Below are 19,698 nucleotides of genomic sequence, written 5' to 3'. Positions count from 1 at the left end.
TTGGGAACTGTGCAATATGGCTCTGTACATAAAGTGCTCTACTACTACTCTGTAGCTTGTGGTGTTGCACGCATGGACTTCACTCCATTATCAGCTCTACTATAAAAGAAATTCCTCTTGATGTGTTTTTTTTAAACGGAGGCAAAAGCTTTGCTTCATCTCATTCATAAAGAAGGAACTACTAACAAAGTTCGACGAGATCCATTACACCTCCACAAATGGAAGCGAAAAGCCTAGTCTCGCTGTATCAAATAACTCAAATGTTCTGCCCCCACAGTAACCGTCGCTGATAAACAGGCTGCTAGTGTGTGCGTGAGAGGAGCGGCTGAGTAGGCCAGCTACTCCTATGTGAGAGGAGCGGCTGAATATAGCACCGAGAGTACCCACTAGGCCACTACGCATGTGTACTTCCCCTACATTGATAGTACAGCGATGGTTCTAAAGACAGTAGTACCCTCCACTTCCAACTGTAGCTCCTTGGCCCTGAGATTCAAGAGTTCAAAACTGGTGCACTATACTAGACTAGACCAGAAGTAAAGTACATCGCACTACTAGTTGAGAAAAGTAGTACTGGTATTGTTACAGTACGAGTACGTACTCCTCCGTCACATAATGTAAGAAGTTTTTTGACACTAGTTGGAGTGTACAAAAAATGGCAAAAACATACCCAAAATTTCTTAATACACGCAAAAAACTACTACCTAGTGCCAAAAATTTCTTACTAGTGCTATTATTTACAGTATAATGCAATCCCATAATGTTCCATAATGCTAGTACTAGTAGTGAATAATAGCCTCACCCCTTCGCTGAGGAACGATCTACAGTTGGAAGGGACGAGGCCCTGCGGTTACTACGATCTTATCTCCTCCTCGCCAGTTCCCCTCCCCCCGAAGAGAAGGCAGTTCGTCGTTGCTCCCATGGATTCGCCAGGAGGTTCTCCTCCTCGTCGGGGCTGGGAGACCTTGGACGACGATCCTCTAGGAGAAATCGCATGCCGCTCCGACGTCCTCACCGCCGCAAGACTCGGTGCTTCCTGCACCAACTTTTTCAAGACGCTGCTTAAACAGGCTTAGGAAAAGGCCATGCTTGTTGGTCTTCCATGCGTCCTCGAGGAGAAGGTTCTTCTATGGGATAATCCTTCGAACAGTCCACCGCTCCCTGGCCATGGTTGCACGTTGACTCCGCTAGAGTTGCCGACGTTGAGAGGTAGTCGGATTTTGTCCGATGAGCAGGTCAGTAATGGAGTTTGATCATGTAGTACTTAGTTATTCCATTTCCATCCCGTAATTTCTCCACTGCCCACCGTCTTATATATAGGTCTGGGTCGGTGCCAACGAAGATTGGCTTGCATACCTCCGGCCGGATACCACCATCATTTTGCACAACATCCACAGCAGTGCGGCCGTTCCGGTAGACCCCTTCTCCACCATTGGGATCGGCCTTCCGGACTGGCTGGGCTTGAATACGTATGATGATGCCTCCATGAGATTGAAGAAGATAGCTATTGCGGACCCGCCGACAAAGCGACGCGGCTACGACGATTACTATCTCATCGCGGTGTTCGACATAAGGATTGCCATCAATGCAAGATGCAGTAACGGCAGAGGCTGGCGCATGTTGGCGGCGGCAGATTTGTACCCCTACACGTTCGAAGACGCCGTGCGCCATCTAGGCCGCATCTTCGCGGTGACAAGCCAGGGGACTTGTTTCATCTGGTTGCCATCCTACGGTACGGGAGATTACAAACGGAATGCACAAACCATCATTTTCATCCCTAACGGTACTCCATTATTTTGCAGGGACCAATCATCCCCCGATCAAAATAAGATCACCGATCCTGGATGTGCATTTGCATCCGCGATTCGGTCTAACCTGGAACCTTGTAGCTGATTTTGGCATATTGGGATCAACTATCTTAGCAGCCGTTACCCATGGTACCACTGATGTGCAACATGGTCACACAATCTACCACGATCGGACCGTCACCATCTACCCAGGTATTCCATTTTTTAACCCTCTCGCCTTCTCTTTCATTGTTGTACTAGTAGTATACTTAGTAGTACTAGTAGGAGTACTTTTTACCTTGGAGGACGCGTATAGCTAGCTAGGCCCTTGAAGACTTGAACCCACTAGCTGTCACCATTTTTGTTTTTCCATGTCTTACTATCTCATCCATGTAGCCAAGTGTGGCTATATATAATAAGTCGGTTATTTTACTTCCTCTATACCGGAGTAGTACTATTTGCTGCATAGTATTACTGATCGTCATATTTGAGCACAACATTATTATGCATGGACCTTGACTATGTACATCACCATGTGTCCAGATCTGGGATGCCGCGTGTACCAGATGAACGGCGCCGAGTTCGACCCCCGTGATGCTACGTGGGTGCCGAGGAACACTCTTGGAGAGTACTCGCTTTTCATCGGGGACAACTACCCCATTATGAAGCGGATTCCACCTTCCGTGCATGACACGGAAGGCCTGCCATTCATGAAGCATGGTTGTGTCTTCATTGCGCACCGCCGGATGAACGACATGCTGGGACACGCTATCCCTGATTTATGCCACTTCAGCTTGGATGAGTCTCCATCGTGTGGAACCGGACTAGAAATCTGCGACAACGATTCCCATTGCCCATCGCTATGGATCGTGCCATCCATGAAGAACACCTGGGACTGGAACCTGGAGGAGGACATGCATGTAGCCCATCTATAACGTGTAAGTGGAGTACGATAATTGTGAACGGTAGCGTTGTGAATATATGTAGACTAGTCGTGCACAAATTTATCACATGAATTGGAGATGAACTTGTGTGGCATACTGACATTTGTCCTTTAGAATTTATTACTAGTAAATGTGTTATGTGTACATGCAACTTGTGTGGTTGTTGCACGGGCTCCAACACGCTCTTTAAGAAAAAAAAAGGTGGCAAAGCTTTGGATATACGTGACGTGGTGACATCATAAAGTAGCATCGTTCGCTATAGTTGTGGTACACTCCTACTAGGACGACAACTCCTATAAAACCTTGCGCTTGGCTCTTTGCCTCTTCGGGAGGTTCAACAGTTCGTACTCGTGTGAACCTTGCACTTGGCTCTTCGCCTCTTCGGATGGTCCAACAATGATGATACTACAGTACAATATGCTTATGGCAATCTGACACCGATTGAACTGCTGCACGTCCACCGCGAGGGCGAGGGTGAGGGCGAGGGCGAGGGAGAGGGAGAGGGAGAGGGAGAGGGAGAGGGCGTTGTAGTCAAAACCCTCTCCTCGTCCTGCGAACCACCGCACGCGTGGGCGAGGGAGAGGCATAGTAAGCAAGCTTCTCCTCGTTCGGCAAGTTGACGGGACCCATCAAAGGAGTACTAGTACTAGTAGTAGTCCATACTGCGTCCTTTTCGATTAATATGGATTAATTTGAAACGAGAAAAATACACTGGCGGTCAACGTATGTGACAATACGCTCTTTACGGTCACTATATATAGTTTTGCGGCGATTATACAGTCACTAGCTCATCGTAGAGCACCGTATTGCACCCTACTGACCGGCCACATAGTCGACGTGGCACTTTGTTGACTGGTTAAATTGTCACCTAGTTTTTGGGTCCCACCTGTTAGTTGGCAGAGCAAAGAAATCAGTTAAACAAAACTTTACGCAGGCGCGACATGAGTCCAACCCTTGCACGCGAACCGCCCTGGCTGTGTATGTGAGTGCATGCACGTGTCCTCCCTCGGTCTTCCAACAAAGAGTGTACATCGGCTATAAAACAAATAGTGTGGTACATAATGTACATCTACACTTCCAATGCATCTAGCCTTTAATCTAAATCGATATTGATTGACTAATGCACCAACTTGTGCTGTAGGTATAGGCTACATGTCTATCCTTAATTACAGCATGCAATGACTTTCATTTAATCTTCTTATCTCAATGATCGCATGCACACATAAGTCTACTACTTTTGGGCGTTAATTATGCCCTGGTCAATGTGTAAATCTCTAAATGTACAGTCTTTCACGGACGTAGGGAGTAGGTTGAGCACTTGAGCGTGAGCGTGTGTGTTGCATCGTGTGCTATGTGCCGCATGGGTGCGTGAGTGTTGCGTGCGTCCATGTGTACGTGTGAGTGTTGCATGTTGCATGCATGCATGCATGGGGCTTACTCCCTGCCATTGACATGTTCATATTTCAAGCTTCCTCTGTTCCCTCCATATGGTGATACTCCCTCTGTTCCCAAATAGTACGGAGTAAAAGTCTCCCTCTGTTCCCAAATACGGAGTATTTATCTTTCTACAGATTTCAACAAGTGACTAGGTACGGAGCAAAATGAGTGAAGTGAGCGTAGAGGCATAGGGATACTGTAGAAAGGAAGTCCTCGCGATCCATTATTCCCCATCTCAGTCAGAGAGAACTATTCAACTAGTCTTCTCAGTGAAGTGACAATACACGCTGCAGCAGATGGGACACGTAATTAATAAGCTGAACCAGCGTGTCATTGTTACTAAATCAGCCTTACCCAGTACTGCCATCATGTTTGCCAGTAGAGCACGCTTCCGCAAATACGCCTACGCACCTCTGTCCTCCATTAACTGACATATGGGCCCTCTTGTGGTAGACCCACATGTCATCGGTGTAACTATTTACACTCCGAAGGACGGTATATCCTGGTAGTAGTACTAGTAGAATTGAGATTTAATGCACTTTCTTCCCCGTCTTCCACTCTTCTTCCTCCTCTCTTCTTCTTCCTCCTCTCTTTCCCATCATCGGCCGCACACCATTTACCCCCGCTCACTGCTCGCCCGCCCGCACCATCTTCCTTGGTAGCTCGCGCGTACCATATCCCCCCGCTCACTGCTCGGCCACACGAGGAGAAGCTTCTTCGCTCGCCTGCCCGAATCCACTTCCCCGCAGGCTCGCAGGCACCGAAAACCCCAATGGCAGAACCGACTGACACGCAGAGCCGCGATTGGAATTCCCTCCCCGATGTTCTCTTGGAGCAGATCTGTAGTCGTATGGACCTACTCAGCACCGTCCGTCTGGCCGCATGCTCGGTGTCTTTGTACCGTCTACTCGTCTGCAACCGGCCGGCTCTTTTCAAGACACCCTGCTTGCTGATGCCCGATCCTCGCAGGTAGCCCAAACACCGACTTGACGATCCTACGGAGGTTGCCGTGGTGCCCCTCGACATGCTACCACTACCCGTCCACCTGTCCTTCATGCGCAGCCACTACTGGGTGGGCATGAAGGCCAACTGGATCGTCCTCATCCACCACACCGGTAGTCCGTGGCGTCTCGTGGATATCTACACCCAGCAAGAGATCACCCTTCCATCGTTGGATACCGCTGATGTCGGTGTCAAAACCGGCGGATCTCGGGTAGGGGGTCCCGAACTGTGCGTCTAGGCGGATGGTAACAGGAGACAAGGGACACGATGTTTTTACCCAGGTTCGGGCCCTCTCGATGGAGGTAAAACCCTACTCCTGCTTGATTGATATTGATGATATGGGTAGTACAAGAGTGGATCTACCACGAGATCAAGGAGGCTAAACCCTAGAAGCTAGCCTATGGTATGATTGTTGTGATGGTTGTCCTCCTACGGACTAAAGCCCTCCGGTTTATATAGACACCGGAGAGGGCTAGGGTTACACAGAGTCGGTTACAATGGTAGGAGATCTACATATCCGTATCGCCAAGCTTGCCTTCCACGCCAAGGAAAGTCCCATCCAGACACGGGACGAAGTCTTCAATCTTGTATCTTCATAGTCTTGGAGTCCGGCTGACGATGATAGTCCGGCTGTCCGGACACCCCCTAGTCCAGGACTCCCTCAGTAGCCCCTGAACCAGGCTTCAATGACGATGAGTCCGGCGCGCATATTGTTCGGCATTGCAAGGCGGGTTCCTCCTCTGAATAATTCATAGAAGATTGTGAACACCAGGATAGTGTCCGGCTCTGCAAAATAAATTCCACATTCCACCGTAGATAGAATAATATGTACACAAGTTCAATCTGCTGACGTGTCTTGTAGCATGACGTCACGCCACTACCAAGCCTTTACTTGAATCGTTTTTTATTATACCACCTCAGCGCGTTTAGCGAAGCAGTTTCCTTGGCACGTCTTGTCGAAGCAGAGATCGTGTTCCCCTTATTCCGGGATTCTCATCAATACGGACGTGGGTAACCCAACCGCGCCCGTCGCCACACCTCCTCTATCGAAGGCGAGTCCCGAACGGTCACGGAGACGGCCCTTGGTATTCTTCCTCTTTATAACAGGACCAAGGCTCATTTCTTTTCTTCAATCCACCATCGAATCTTCTCCTTGCTCCAAGTTCCAACACCCAGAGCCCCAGATTCGAGTGCTTCGGACCTTCAACAATGTCCGGCTCCGACCTTCAGGGCCGGTGGATGCCCTCCTCCGTCACGGAGGAGGACGTGTTAAAGCTGCGAGAGGCCAAGTACCTGTCTTACGAGATTTCGCACAAGTTGCCCGCCGAAGGGCAGGCCATCCCCACCCCCGAGCCCGGTGAGTACGTCGTCTTTGTGTCCCACCTCCATCGGGGTTTAGGCTTCCCGATGGATCCTTTTGTGAGAGGGCTCATGTTCTACTATGGGTTGGAATTCCATGACTTGGCTCCGGAGTCCATCCTCCATATTTCCGCAATCATTGTCGTCTGCGAAGCCTTCCTCTGTGTCACCCCCCACTTCGGCCTGTGGCTGAAGATCTTCAATGTGGAGCCGAAGATGATCGGGGGGCATCGAGCAGAGTGCGGCGGGGCGGCCGTAAGCAGGAGGGCCGATGCCCCGTGGCCCGAGGGCTCCTTCCAAGAGGAGCTCGGCTTGTGGCAGCAGGAGTGGTTCTATATCACCGCTCCGAAGGGCAGCAGGCAGAAGCCGTTGCCCTTATTCCGCTCGGGACCTCCACGACGGTTGATGTCGTGGGTCAACCAAGGGCTCAACTGGGGGACGTCAAAAGACGTGCCCCTATTGCAGGGCCGGATTCGAGACCTCCAGGCGAGGGAGATCGATCTGGTCGTGGTGATGCAGGTTATGCTGATTAGGCGTCTTCTGCCCTGCAAACACTGTCCTCTCCGGCTATGGGAGTTCAATCCAGAGGGACCATGGATTCTCCAACACTTTATGGGTACGACACCCGTGGAGATGTACGAGTTGTTCTTCGGATCACGGGCTGTGTGTCCGGAATTGACCGAGGACGCCGGCCTAAGCTGCAATCGCCCGGATACTCAAGTAAGTAGCTCAGTGTTCGGACGTACCGTTTGTTTGCCTTTCTATAATTCGCCTTTTAACCCGTTATCCTTCAACAGGAGTGGATAGCGCAAGCAAAGCTGATACGGTGTCCGGCCCCCCTCCCAGAGACCGCGCCAGATCCCGTGCTGGTCAAGATGCTGGAGGTTGCGCCTTCAGAAGAAGGTGGAGGGGAAAATAAGGGAGCTACCGCCTCACCCAAGGAGGCTCTTGAAGAAGGGGGGATCAAGAATCCCTCCCTCCAAGGGGGGAAGAGGACCGCCTCTGGAGACCCGGAGGCCAAAGCCCCTAAGCGGGGGAAGAAGTCTTCACCAGAGGGTCCTGCGTCCGGGGAGGCCCCGGCCGCACAGTCTCCTCTAAAGCATCAGCCCTCCAGCGAGCCGTAAGTAGAAAAAAGAGAGCTCGGTAAAAAGAGACATCCCTATTTGTGCTTCTGAGGATAACCGAATTTTTACCTTGTAGTTCGGATCTCCGACCTTCTCAGATGAGCTCATCTTCGGGGGATCTTCATCCGGAGATGGTGGAGAGCGAGACGCCTCCGTCCGCTGCGCCGTCAGATAGGGCGGACGAGCCTGAAGTGTCATCACGGAGGGTATCCCCGAGCCCGGCAGAGCCGAAGAGTTTGGCGCCGACTAGTGTCCGGTCGGGGGAGCTGAAGGATCTGCTTGAGAGGGCGTCCATCTCAGAAGATCACCGTGCATTGATGCGCATGGTGATTGGAAGGATTTCGTCCGCCGAAAGCGGATTGCATAATGCCGTCAGGAGTTTGCTGGCGGGGTTTGAGGTATGTAAAAATGACACACCTGTTTGACAGTTTTGCACGTGAGGTGCGCCCTGTATAGATAGTTGCCCCTGAGACTCGGTAGGTTGTCGAAAGCGACAACGTGCCGAGGATCAAAATCGCAGGTATTAAATGTTGCCTTTCCTATGCAGGTGGCGGATAGTCCGGGGGCCAGCCGAACTGATGGAGTTGCTGAACTAAAGCGGCAACTCGACGTTGTGGATGCAGACATCGCGCTAGTCAACAAGTGACTTGACGAGTCGCAAGGTAAGTTGTTTCTCCATGGTCACCTAGTAAGGGAGCCGAAGGCCACCTCTTACAATATGTGTGCTTGACGCAGATGGTGCCGCTGCTGTGGAGAGCCTTCGGGCCGAACTTGCTCAAGCCAAGGAGCAGGCCAGAAGAAGTAATGCGGCTGCCTCGAGGGCGGCCGAGGAGTTAGAAGCCGAAAGGGCTGCACACTGCCGAAGCAGGGAAGAGGTGGCCGAAATGGCCGTTAGGTTAAAGGATGCTACCGGCCGCAATGAGGCTCTTGAAAAGGAGCACCTATCGGAGCGAGAAGACCTGGGGAAGGCCACCGCCGAAGCCAAGGATGCCCGTTCTGCAATGCGGGCTATAAAGGAGGAGCTACGCCAGGCCGGAGACATTGTGGCTGGCAAGCCTTTTCTGCTGCGCCGCAGGTTTACGGATCCAAAGTATGCCCAGCTTGGCCAGCTGTGGGGTCCGAAGGATCCTTATATGGACTTAGCGGCGAGTGCGGCGGATGCCGTTGTGCACTTCCAAAGTCAGAAGGATCACAAGACGGAAGAGCTGTTTTGGTCTCAATTCCATAGTCCGGATCGTTCACTTCCGCTGACCGATCGGTTGGCCAAATGGGCTGAGCTGAATAGGTTGTCCGGACTTGCCATGACGGATATTGTGACTCATGTCTGGCCGGATAGGCCCAAGCCGACGAGCTATTTTGGCTTATTGCAGCAATTTCTTGGGGCGGTGCCGCATATCAAGGTGATGAAGCGGTCGGCCTGCATAGAGGGTGCGCGGATGGCCCTCGCCCATGTGAAAACACATTGGACAGAGATGGATGCCACCGCTGTTGCGACCCAGGGCTCGGACGAAAGCCGGTTACCCGCCGAGCACTATTTTGGGGAAGTTCTGCGTGGTGCTCGTGTAATAGAGTCGCAGTGCTCGAAAAATGTCACGTTCAAATGAACATTTTAATTTTATAAAACAATGTTTATGATGTAAGCGCTTTTTGTACTTGTGCGTTCAAGTATTGAATTATCTCCTGTGCGGCCGTTTATGTATATGTATGTATAACCTGAAAGATGGCAGTCGTCGGCTTCAGCCCCCACGCACAAGGTGCGGGGGTGTTCGCAAAAATAGCGCATTTTCACACTTAATCCGACGTCTCGGTCCTGTTAAGGAGGTGGTAGCGTAGCAAACGAGGCAACCGGACTATAATGCTTTATCACTTTCACTTAGCCAATGGAGTTCGAGGGTGGGGCTACGATATAGCCCCTGGGGGCACCGCGCTATCCGAATTCGGGGCGCGTATGTGCCTGACCGGGAAACGGTCCTTCGTCAAAGCAGAGGAATTCTAAACATTCCTGTGGTCGATCGAGTGGTTGACCAGTCTCTCGCTGTATCATAACAGTCAGTTTTCGGCTTTCTCTACTGAGGTGCTCGCCCAGCCGAACTGGGGCACAATCGCAGTAGTTCTCCTGGTGCCGCGTTAGCCGATGATACAGAACGTAAGGCAGCAAAACACAGGAGCTGGGCAAACCCAACATTTGACCAAAGACATGATTCGGAGCTGATGCATATAAGGCCTAACTCGAGACGCCGAACACTCCCTAAGGTGTTCGGTCTTTATGATAACGGGCAGAACAATACCCTAAGCCCCTAGTGTCCAGGTACGGGCGAGGTCCTCTAACGCGGCCGATGCCAAAATGTCAGTCTCCTCTCTGGTTATAATGAAAAACCAAGGGATTATAGCAACAAGAGATAGTAAAAAAGGTTTACGTAGGGTCTTAATCTGAAAAGAATCCTTGAAACGGGTCCCTACTGCACGTCTGTGCCTGTGTCTCCGTTGTGCCATATCCTGGACGGGTGTGCACGTTGTTCATCTGTAAAAAGAGAGGAACTTAGTTTGAAAAGAAATCGTGCAAAAAGTGCATAAAAATTAATAAATTAATAAAGCTGAGCCTATATTAGCTCATTGTTTCTTATATGCACAGCCCCTTGTGAAGGGATGTGCGGCTAGGGAGCCCCTAGCTTATTTATGCCGGACTCGTCTAGCTGTGTCCGGGGTCTTTGAATGACCCTCTTAGTGAAATGATGCTACGTGGACCGGGCATTTTAAGTGTAAGGGACGCATAATGTGGTATTGCGTTAAAGCGGACAAAAGCTTCACGTCCCAATAGTGCTTGATAGCTACTTTTGAATGGGGCAACGTGAAAGATTAGCTTTTCGCGTCGGAAGGTGTCCGGTGACTCGAACACAACTTCTAGTAATAAGGAGCCTGTGCACTTGGCGTAAGGGCCTGGCGTCACTCCTTTAAAGGAAGTGCGGCTATGTCGAATTTTAGTAAGGTCTATCCCCAACTTGCGGATTGTGTTCGGATATAGCAGGTTCAAATTGCTGCCGCCGTCCATCAGGACTTGTGTAAATTGTAGTCCGTCGATTTTAGGATCCAATATCAGGGCAGTCCATCCTGCATTTCGAATGCTTCTAGAATAATCCAGGTGGTCGAAGGTGATTGGTTTTGACATCCAACTCCGAGGTTCCGCTGGGGTGGACCATGCGGCACTTATTTTAGCGGACGCCGCATTGTTTTTCCGTAATATCACATGAAGTGAGTTTACTGTTTTGACTTCTTGTGGGAAGGTCTTTTGTTTTCCGGTACTCTGCTGGTGGGGTTCATCATCATCCTCGCTTGGTGCGTCGAGACCCTTGTGTTCGGTGTTGAGTCGGCTGGACTGTTTGAAAACCCAACAATCTTGGTGGGTGTGGTTTGCAGGCCATCCGGAGGTACCGTGGATTTGGCATATCCGATCCAAAATTTTGTTTAAGTTGGAGAGATCGTCACTGTTATCCTTAAGAGGCAGTGTTTTATTGTTTGGCCGCGAGCTTTTGAATCCGGCGTTGACCGCCATGTTCTTTGGGCTTTTTTCTTTATTCCGGTGCTGATCCTTTCTGCGCCGTGATTTTCCGTTTCCATCTCTGATCTCGGATGTACTCGGGTCGCTGGTGATGCATGTTGCTAGCCAGCTGTCTTCCCCCGCGCAAAAGCGGGTCATGAGGCTTGTTAGCGCGGCCATTGTCCTCGGCTTCTCTTGGCCGAGGTGTCTGGCGAGCCATTCATCTCGGACGTTGTGTTTAAAAGCTGCTAAGGCTTCTGCGTCCGGACAGTCGACTATTTGGTTCTTTTTGGTAAGGAACCTGTTCCAGAATTTGCGCGCTGACTCTCCGGGTTGTTGAGTTATGTGACTTGGATCGTCTGCATCCGGAGGGCGGACATAAGTCCCTTGAAAATTTGCTCTAAACGCGTCCTCGAGCTCTTCCCAACTTCCAACAGTGTTTTCTGGGAGGCTTTTGAGCCAATGCCGAGCTGGCCCTTTGAGCTTGAGGGGTAGATATTTTATGGCGTGGAGATCATCTCCTCTAGCCATGTGTATGTGTAGTATGTAATCTTCTATCCAGACTCCAGGGTCTGTTGTTCCATCGTAAGCCTCTATGTTTATGGGTTTAAACCCTGCTGGAAATTCATGATCCAGCACCTCATTGGTGAAACATAGTGGGTGTGCGGCGCCCCTGTATTTCGGTGTGCCACTGTCTTCGAACACTTGGCGTGTTGTGTTGCTTCCTGGGGCCCTCTTTTATGGCCCGTAAATGGACCTGGCTGGGCCGTCTATGTTCCCAGGATCATGAGTTGGCTTGTGTGCGGTACCGCTTGTCGCTTTTGGCCTGTCATCTGGCCGTCTATTCGGCCAGGCGGCTTCTTTAATTTGTGACTGTGGTGGCTCTATGGCTTCCTCGTCAAATTCTGGCAGCAGCTTGCGCTTCGGGTAGCTCTTTGATTGATGGCCATTGCCGTATTTGTCTGTGGTTTTGAGCACTTTGCTCCACCTCATTCTGAGTATGTCTTCCGCTGTTTTGAGCTTCCATTTTTCCTTCTTTAGACTTCTTGTAGTGGCGACGAGTCTTTTGTGAAGGTTCTTATGCTCCGGCGGTGTGTCCGGCGTGAGGTCGTCTGGACTGTTGGTTTCGCCGGGCATGGATTGCTTATCCGATTCATCCTGTTCGGACGGTTGCTTGGTTGCATGTTCGTCGTCCACTGGTTTTCCCTGCTCTATTGCTGGGTCATTAGGAGCGCTGTTTTTGTCGAGGCGGGACTTAGGGCGGCGTCTGCGTCGCCGTTTTGGTTGTTTGTCGGCGGGATTATCCTTTGCCACGCCCCGTTGGTCCTCGTTATCGCTTCCTTTTGGGGTGTCCACCATATATACATCATGGGTTGGGGTGGCCTTCCAGTGCTCGGTGAGCGCTGGTTCTTGATCGTCTCCGGCATCGTCGTCCATACCGTGGATGTCTTCGGAGTCGTAATCTAGCATGTCTGTTAGATCGTCGACAGTGGCTACAAAGTGGGTGGTGGGTGGGCTTTGAATTTCTCTGTCGTCCGCATCCCAACCATCCTGGCCATAGTCCGGCCAGGGCTCTCCGGATAGCGAGAGAAGTTTTAGCGAATTTAGGATGTCACCAAAGGGTGAGTGCTGAAAGATGTCCGCGGCGGTGAACTCCATGATCGGCGCCCAATCGGATTCGATTGGCAGGGGCGCAGGAGGTTCGGAGTCCGGCAGGGAGTCCGGCACCTCGGAGTCACGTGCTTTATAAGGGACATGGTCACTGTTCGGCTCCATCGCCGTGGAAGTCGCAGCTCCCGAGGCGGTGTCCAGCCACCCGTCCTCGATCTGCACGATCGGCTCCGAATTATGGGTCGGTGCGGATTTGTGTGCGGCCTCCAAAGTACTGTCCGGCGGCAGAGCTAGATCATACCCATCGTGACAGTGCGGCACGCTCGGCTGCGGCTTAGATCCATAGAAGATCAAGTCTCCGCGGATATCCGCCGTGAAGTTTAGTCTTCCAAATCTGACCTGACGGCCAGGGGCGTAGCTTTCGATCTGCTCCAGATGGCCAAGTGAATTAGCCCGCAGTGCGAAGCCGCCGAATACGAAGATCTGTCCGGGGAGAAAATCTCACCCTGGACTGCGTTGTTGTTGATTGAAGAAGCCATCAAGCCTATCGGTGACGACACAGAGGAACTCTCAATGAAAGCACCAATGTCGGTGTCAAAACCGGCGGATCTCGGGTAGGGGGTCCCGAACTGTGCGTCTAGGCGGATGGTAACAGGAGACAAGGGACACGATGTTTTTACCCAGGTTCGGGCCCTCTCGATGGAGGTAAAACCCTACTCCTGCTTGATTGATATTGATGATATGGGTAGTACAAGAGTGGATCTACCATGAGATCAAGGAGGCTAAACCCTAGAAGCTAGCCTATGGTATGATTGTTGTGATGGTTGTCCTCCCCGATATTCTCTTGGAGCAGATCTGTAGTCGTATGGACCTACTCAGCACCGTCCGTCTGGCCGCATGCTCGGTGTCTTTGTACCGTCTACTCGTCTGCAACCGGCCGGCTCTTTTCAAGACACCCTGCTTGCTGATGCCCGATCCTCGCAGGTAGCCCAAACACCGACTTGACGATCCTACGAAGGTTGCCGTGGTGCCCCTCGACATGCTACCACTACCCGTCCACCTGTCCTTCATGCGCAGCCACTACTGGGCGGGCATGAAGGCCAACTGGATCGTCCTCATCCACCACACCGGTAGTCCGTGGCGTCTCGTGGATATCTACACCCAGCAAGAGATCACCCTTCCATCGTTGGATACCGCTGATGTCGGTGTCAAAACCGGCGGATCTCGGGTAGGGGGTCCCGAACTGTGCGTCTAGGCAGATGGTAACAGGAGACAAGGGACACGATGTTTTTACCCAGGTTCGGGCCCTCTCGATGGAGGTAAAACCCTACTCCTGCTTGATTGATATTGATGATATGGGTAGTACAAGAGTGGATCTACCACGAGATCAAGGAGGCTAAACCCTAGAAGCTAGCCTATGGTATGATTGTTGTGATGGTTGTCCTCCTACGAACTAAAGCCCTCCGGTTTATATAGACACCGGAGAGGGCTAGGGTTACACAGAGTCGGTTACAATGGTAGGAGATCTACATATCCGTATCGCCAAGCTTGCCTTCCACGCCAAGGAAAGTCCCATCCGGACACGGGACGAAGTCTTCAATCTTGTATCTTCATAGTCTTGGAGTCCGGCTGACGATGATAGTCCGGCTGTCCGGACACCCCCTAGTCCAGGATTCCCTCAGCTGACATCGAGCCTCGCGGCCCGCCGGACACTCCTGCCTACTACACACGAGACGCGTCAAGCTTTTGGCTCGACCTCTGTTTGCAGAAAGTTGTAATCTGCGAAGTGCCCACACCATCAGAAGACTACATGGATTACAAGCTCATTGCCTTGTTCAACATGGGATTAGTCTATCTGGAATCCGGTCGCCATACATGGTTATGGCTCATCATCAATCCTGTTGAGGCAACATTTCTGCTTGATGCTATAGTGCACGATGGAATCGTTTACGCGGTCGACGCATAGATTGGCTGCCTATACTGGTGGAATCTATCGTCGTGTAATTGTTCTATCTCATCTCATCTTTACCTTATGAATACGACTGCCTGTTCATTTGTTACAAATTTAGAATGCATAGCATGTCTATAACCACATCATTGCTATGTGTTCCTCTCATTTCCTAGATTTTTATGACCACACATGTTATTGTTAGAGTTGATATGAGAACAATTGGCATCTAATGATTGTTAGAATACATATTATGAGCATAACATAATGATTGCTATATGTTACTCTCGTTTACAAGATTTTTATAACAACGCATGTTATTGCTTAGAGTTGATATGAGAACAGTAGTAGTAAGTGCTATGGTAGAATATGAGTAGGCGCTGTCATAGCTGTTTTCCTCTCATTGTTACATGATGTTTGAACCATGACATATTGCTAGAATATGAAAGCCATTGGCTTATTTTTTTAACTTGGGGTATGATTATGACCACAACATTGCAATTCTTTGTCTATGTTATGTGTCACTGTTATAATAATCTTAATTCCACACATACTCTGAACATGATTGTTTATTTTTGTCCTTTTGGTCTCCAATTTGAATTGTTGCAGCAGACGCATATGCACTGGCCTTCATGATTCCAGGACCTGGAATCATACCAGCCGATGGGTGGTGGTTTATCACTCGTTCAGCTGACGTCGGTCATTTGATGCTCATTCGCACGTACCAAATTGACCAAACCATTACATCAAACCACATGCAGTACAATGCGTGGGGCGTTCCTGACATTGATGGCTATGGCTGCTTCGTGTTCGAGAAAGATCCCAGCTCCGTTGGGCCAGGCGTATTCAACTGGAGGCGGATTTACAACCTCAACAACCACTCCTTGTTCCTCGGGCTTAATTATCCGATCATCTAACCAATCATCGATCATATCACTGGCGATGATTACTGTGCTATGCAACTTCCATTCGCGAGGGGGGGGCTGTGTTTACACATCATACCATGGGTTTCATGAATCACCATATCCATAGATTCGTCGACACAGCTTGTTGCCATGTAATCTTCAGTGTGTGAAAGGCATCAAGCTTCCATGCGATGGATGGCTTTTGCAAACCCGACATGCGGCGATGTGGTTCATGCCAACAACAAATATGCACAACTTGATTTGTGCTGATATCTAGACTGAGCCATGTATTCTGCTGCTGTAGCACGACCCTCTTTTCTTGGATATTATGTACTGTTGTTAGTTTGAAGCACTCCTCTAGTTTGAAGGATAGATACCTTCCTGGGATCAAGTGCATCCTAACTCACCTGCGTAGGATGTACTAATAATGATGATGGAGATGCTGTGCAGAAGCCATATATATCAGTTAGGCTTCAAGTGCGTACTTGTTAGTTAAACCTATGTATAAATTGTGACACTAAATACGACTAGTAAGTAGTACAGTAGCAGTATTAGTATATGTCGATCAAATTATTCATCATGTCCACACATTGAATTGACGTGACAACACGCTGCGCGTGAGGTGACACAAGAATCTCGGTGGCGTGTTCGGGTATTCTGGACTTCAGATTTGGAGTACCACTTATCTGTCAAAATCTTTCATCATTCACTTAAAACAGTCGATTGATCATACATTGAGTACCATATAATTAGAATTACCGATGCAAGTCGAAGAAGGATTGGCCGGTGCTGCCGGTTGGCGTCAAGTTCGATCCCACAGATCAGGAGCTGATCGAGCACCTTGAGGCCAAAGTGAGTGCTGACAGCGTGAGATTTCAGTCTCTCATCGATTTGTTCATACCAACCATCGATAGCGAGCACGGCATATGCTACACCCAACCTGAGAAACTTCCAGGTAAGACACCGATCGGCCGTCTACTTGCACAAACATATTCCTTTGTTTATAGCTCTATTTTTCTTTTTAGACGCAGACCTGGTGAAGCAATTACAATTTGACAGTTAATAAAAAGTGAAACAAGTGACTGCAATATGCCAAAGATGTTATGAAAATGCCAACTAGGTACACTAAAACCTGTATTCCACAATACCGCAGGTATCACACTGAGTGGCCTAAGGAAGCATTTCTTCCAGCGCAATTCCAGGGCGTTCAAAAGGGGCACGTGGACGCGTCGCAAGATACAGTCGGAGTGCGGCATGCACGCGATGTGGCACAAGACCGACAATACCTTGCCGGTGATGGTCAACGACCGGCAGACGGGCAGCAAAAAAGGTTCTGGTGTTGCACACCAACAAGAACTTCGAACAGCAGAGGACCAACTGGGTGATGCACCAGTACCACCTCGGGGACCTGGAGCAAGAGAAGCAGCGGGAACTGGTCCTCTACAAGATTTTCTACCAGGCGAACACTAGGGCCAGGAGTAAAAAGATTATAAGTTAGTTAGGTATTGGTAGTTGTACTACCTTGTTGTACGCAAGTTGGTATTGTTGTTAACGATCTTTTGGTATGAACTTGCATTTGCTTCCAACCATCATGCCGAGGGTCGGCGTGGATATAAAGCTGAATCATTTGTTTCGAAACGAATTTGCAGGCACCTGGTTTTTATTTGATGGGTAGCATAAGCACCCATCGTTCGAATTCCCAGTTCTCCAATTTTTCCGAAACAAGTGCATGCACTTATCATCACGATAAAAAAAACAATATCCGTGCTGCATCCTTGTTATCAGTTTGTACTTGCAGAATTCTCTCGTTTATTGAGCACGTATATTGTTATTTCAGGTTAAGCAGGTTTCAACTGGGTTGCAGACTGCCCAGGGTTGGTTTTGTTTTTAACAGGCTCAGCCCATGACGACAAGGGGGCACAAAGATCCAGCAGGTATCTACTGGCCTCTGGCCCGCCAGTGTTAGTTATATTTTGTCTTACAACATCCGCAGGCAGTTTTTTTTACTGAATAAAACACACAGCCCAGTTCTATTTTCCTCTTGAAACGCATGTCCTACATCCATTTTCTAATCTCTACCTATAGTTTTACTAGTTCATTACACGTGTCATTATATTGAAAACACATGAAATTCCCTTTTCATATTTACATCCTTATTTTTGTTGTTTTTTCCCACCCAGCGCTGATTTTTTACCACTGGTTTTCCCTTAAACCAACTCAATTGTCCCACATCTTATTTGCTTACAAAAACAAAACGATTTTTTGGCAAATCAATAAGTTCTTAAAAAAATGTTTATCATTTCGGGATTACAATAGTTCGGACTCCACCGAAATATGCAAAATAAGGTTGACCTTTTTGACCGTGGTCCTGGGCAGAAAATGGGCTGTAATAAATTACTTAAGAATTAGCAAATGGGTTGCAAATTATAAAAAATAGCAAATGGGCTTTATGTTGTCTGCCACAGATTTGGAGGCTGACTTGTGGGCCTACTAAGTTCATGCGTACACAAGGTTTCTCAAAAAAGAAACTTGGTCAACAATCGACTCTACTAGCGTCAGACCGTTAGATGTCAATCTAATGACAATCGTGCTTCTTCAACCTCTGATCTTCCTTCCCCAGCCGCCCAAACCAGTGCCGTCGGAACCGCCTGCTCCCGCCTCCCGTGGTCGGCAGTGCTGCCGGGCAGGCCTCACGGCCCCATCATACTCGCATCCCTGGCCTGTCTATCCCTCTACTCACCCACACCTCCTGTTATTTTCCGGCGACGGTAGCCGAACCAGTCAACCCTCGTACTCTCCACCGCGTGAGCAGCCACTGCCGTGTCTTCCCCGGCTCCGTGTCGTTCCCTTCATAGGCCTCGCCGTCGTCCACCGCCCTGGTGCTCTCGGCGCGGCATGGTCAACGATGTCCATCCAACGGCCGTAGTGCTTCTTCAACCTCTGGTCTTCTTGCCCCAGCCGCCCAAAGCAGCGCCGATCGTGCCGCATGCTCCTGCCTCCCGTGGCCGGCTGTGCTGCCGCGGAGGCCTCACCGTCCCCATACTACTCCCACCCCAGGTCAGGCCATCCCTCCACTCACCCACTCCCCCTGTTATTCTGCGGCGACGGCAACCTCACACCGTAGCCGAACCAGTGAACCCTCGCACTCCTCTCCGCGTGGGCATCCACTGACGCGTCTTCCCCGGCTCCGCGTCGTCCCCTTCCTAGGCCTCGCCATCGTCCTCCACCGTGGTGCTCTCGGCACGGCGTGGTCAATGTGGTCAACGACTGACTTCCATCGAAAGAGTATTGTACGTGGAGAGGCTGACAGCTGGGTCCAGGGCAGCCGCAAGGAAGTGCCTCCTTATTACACGTAAAATAATTATTCCTCCACCTGACAGCAGGGACCCACTGGACGGGCCACCGGTATTTCGTGGAAAAAACGTTTCCCCCTGACTGCTGGGACCCACCGGACGGGCCACCGTATTTTGTGAAAAAAAACGTTTGCCCCTGGCTGCTGGGACCCACCAGACGGACCACCGTATTTTGTGAAAAAAAATGTTCCCCCCGCTGTCAGCTCGGACCCACCGGAAGTGCCTCCTTATTACGCACAGAAAAATGAATACTCCCCCTGCTAGCTAGGACCCACCATGGTGGGAGGCTGACTTGTGGGCATACTAAGTTGATGGGGATGGAGGGCTTTGTCAACTTAGTCAATATGAACGTTCTAGCTCCAGTGACCGTACGATGTCCATCCAACAGCTGTCGTGCTTCTTCAATCTCTGCTCTTCCTGCTCCAGCCGCTCAAACAAGCGCCGGCGGGACTGCCTGCTCCCTCCTCCCCGCGGCCAACTGTGCTGCCGCGCAGCCCTCACCGCCCCATCGTACTCCCATCGCTGGCCTAGCCATCCCTCTACTCACCCACACTTGCTGTTATTCTCCGGCGACGGCAGATGAACCAGTAAACCCTCGTACAGTCATACTCCCCTCCGCGTGGGAAACAACTGCTGAGTCTTCCCTCCCTCCGTGTTGTTCCCTTCCTAGGCCTCGCCGTCGTCCACCGCTCTGGT

This window comes from Triticum aestivum, chromosome 5B (genome assembly GCF_018294505.1).
Source record: "Triticum aestivum cultivar Chinese Spring chromosome 5B, IWGSC CS RefSeq v2.1, whole genome shotgun sequence".
NCBI lineage: Eukaryota > Viridiplantae > Streptophyta > Magnoliopsida > Poales > Poaceae > Triticum > Triticum aestivum.
This window is presented reverse-complemented; position numbering follows the sequence as displayed.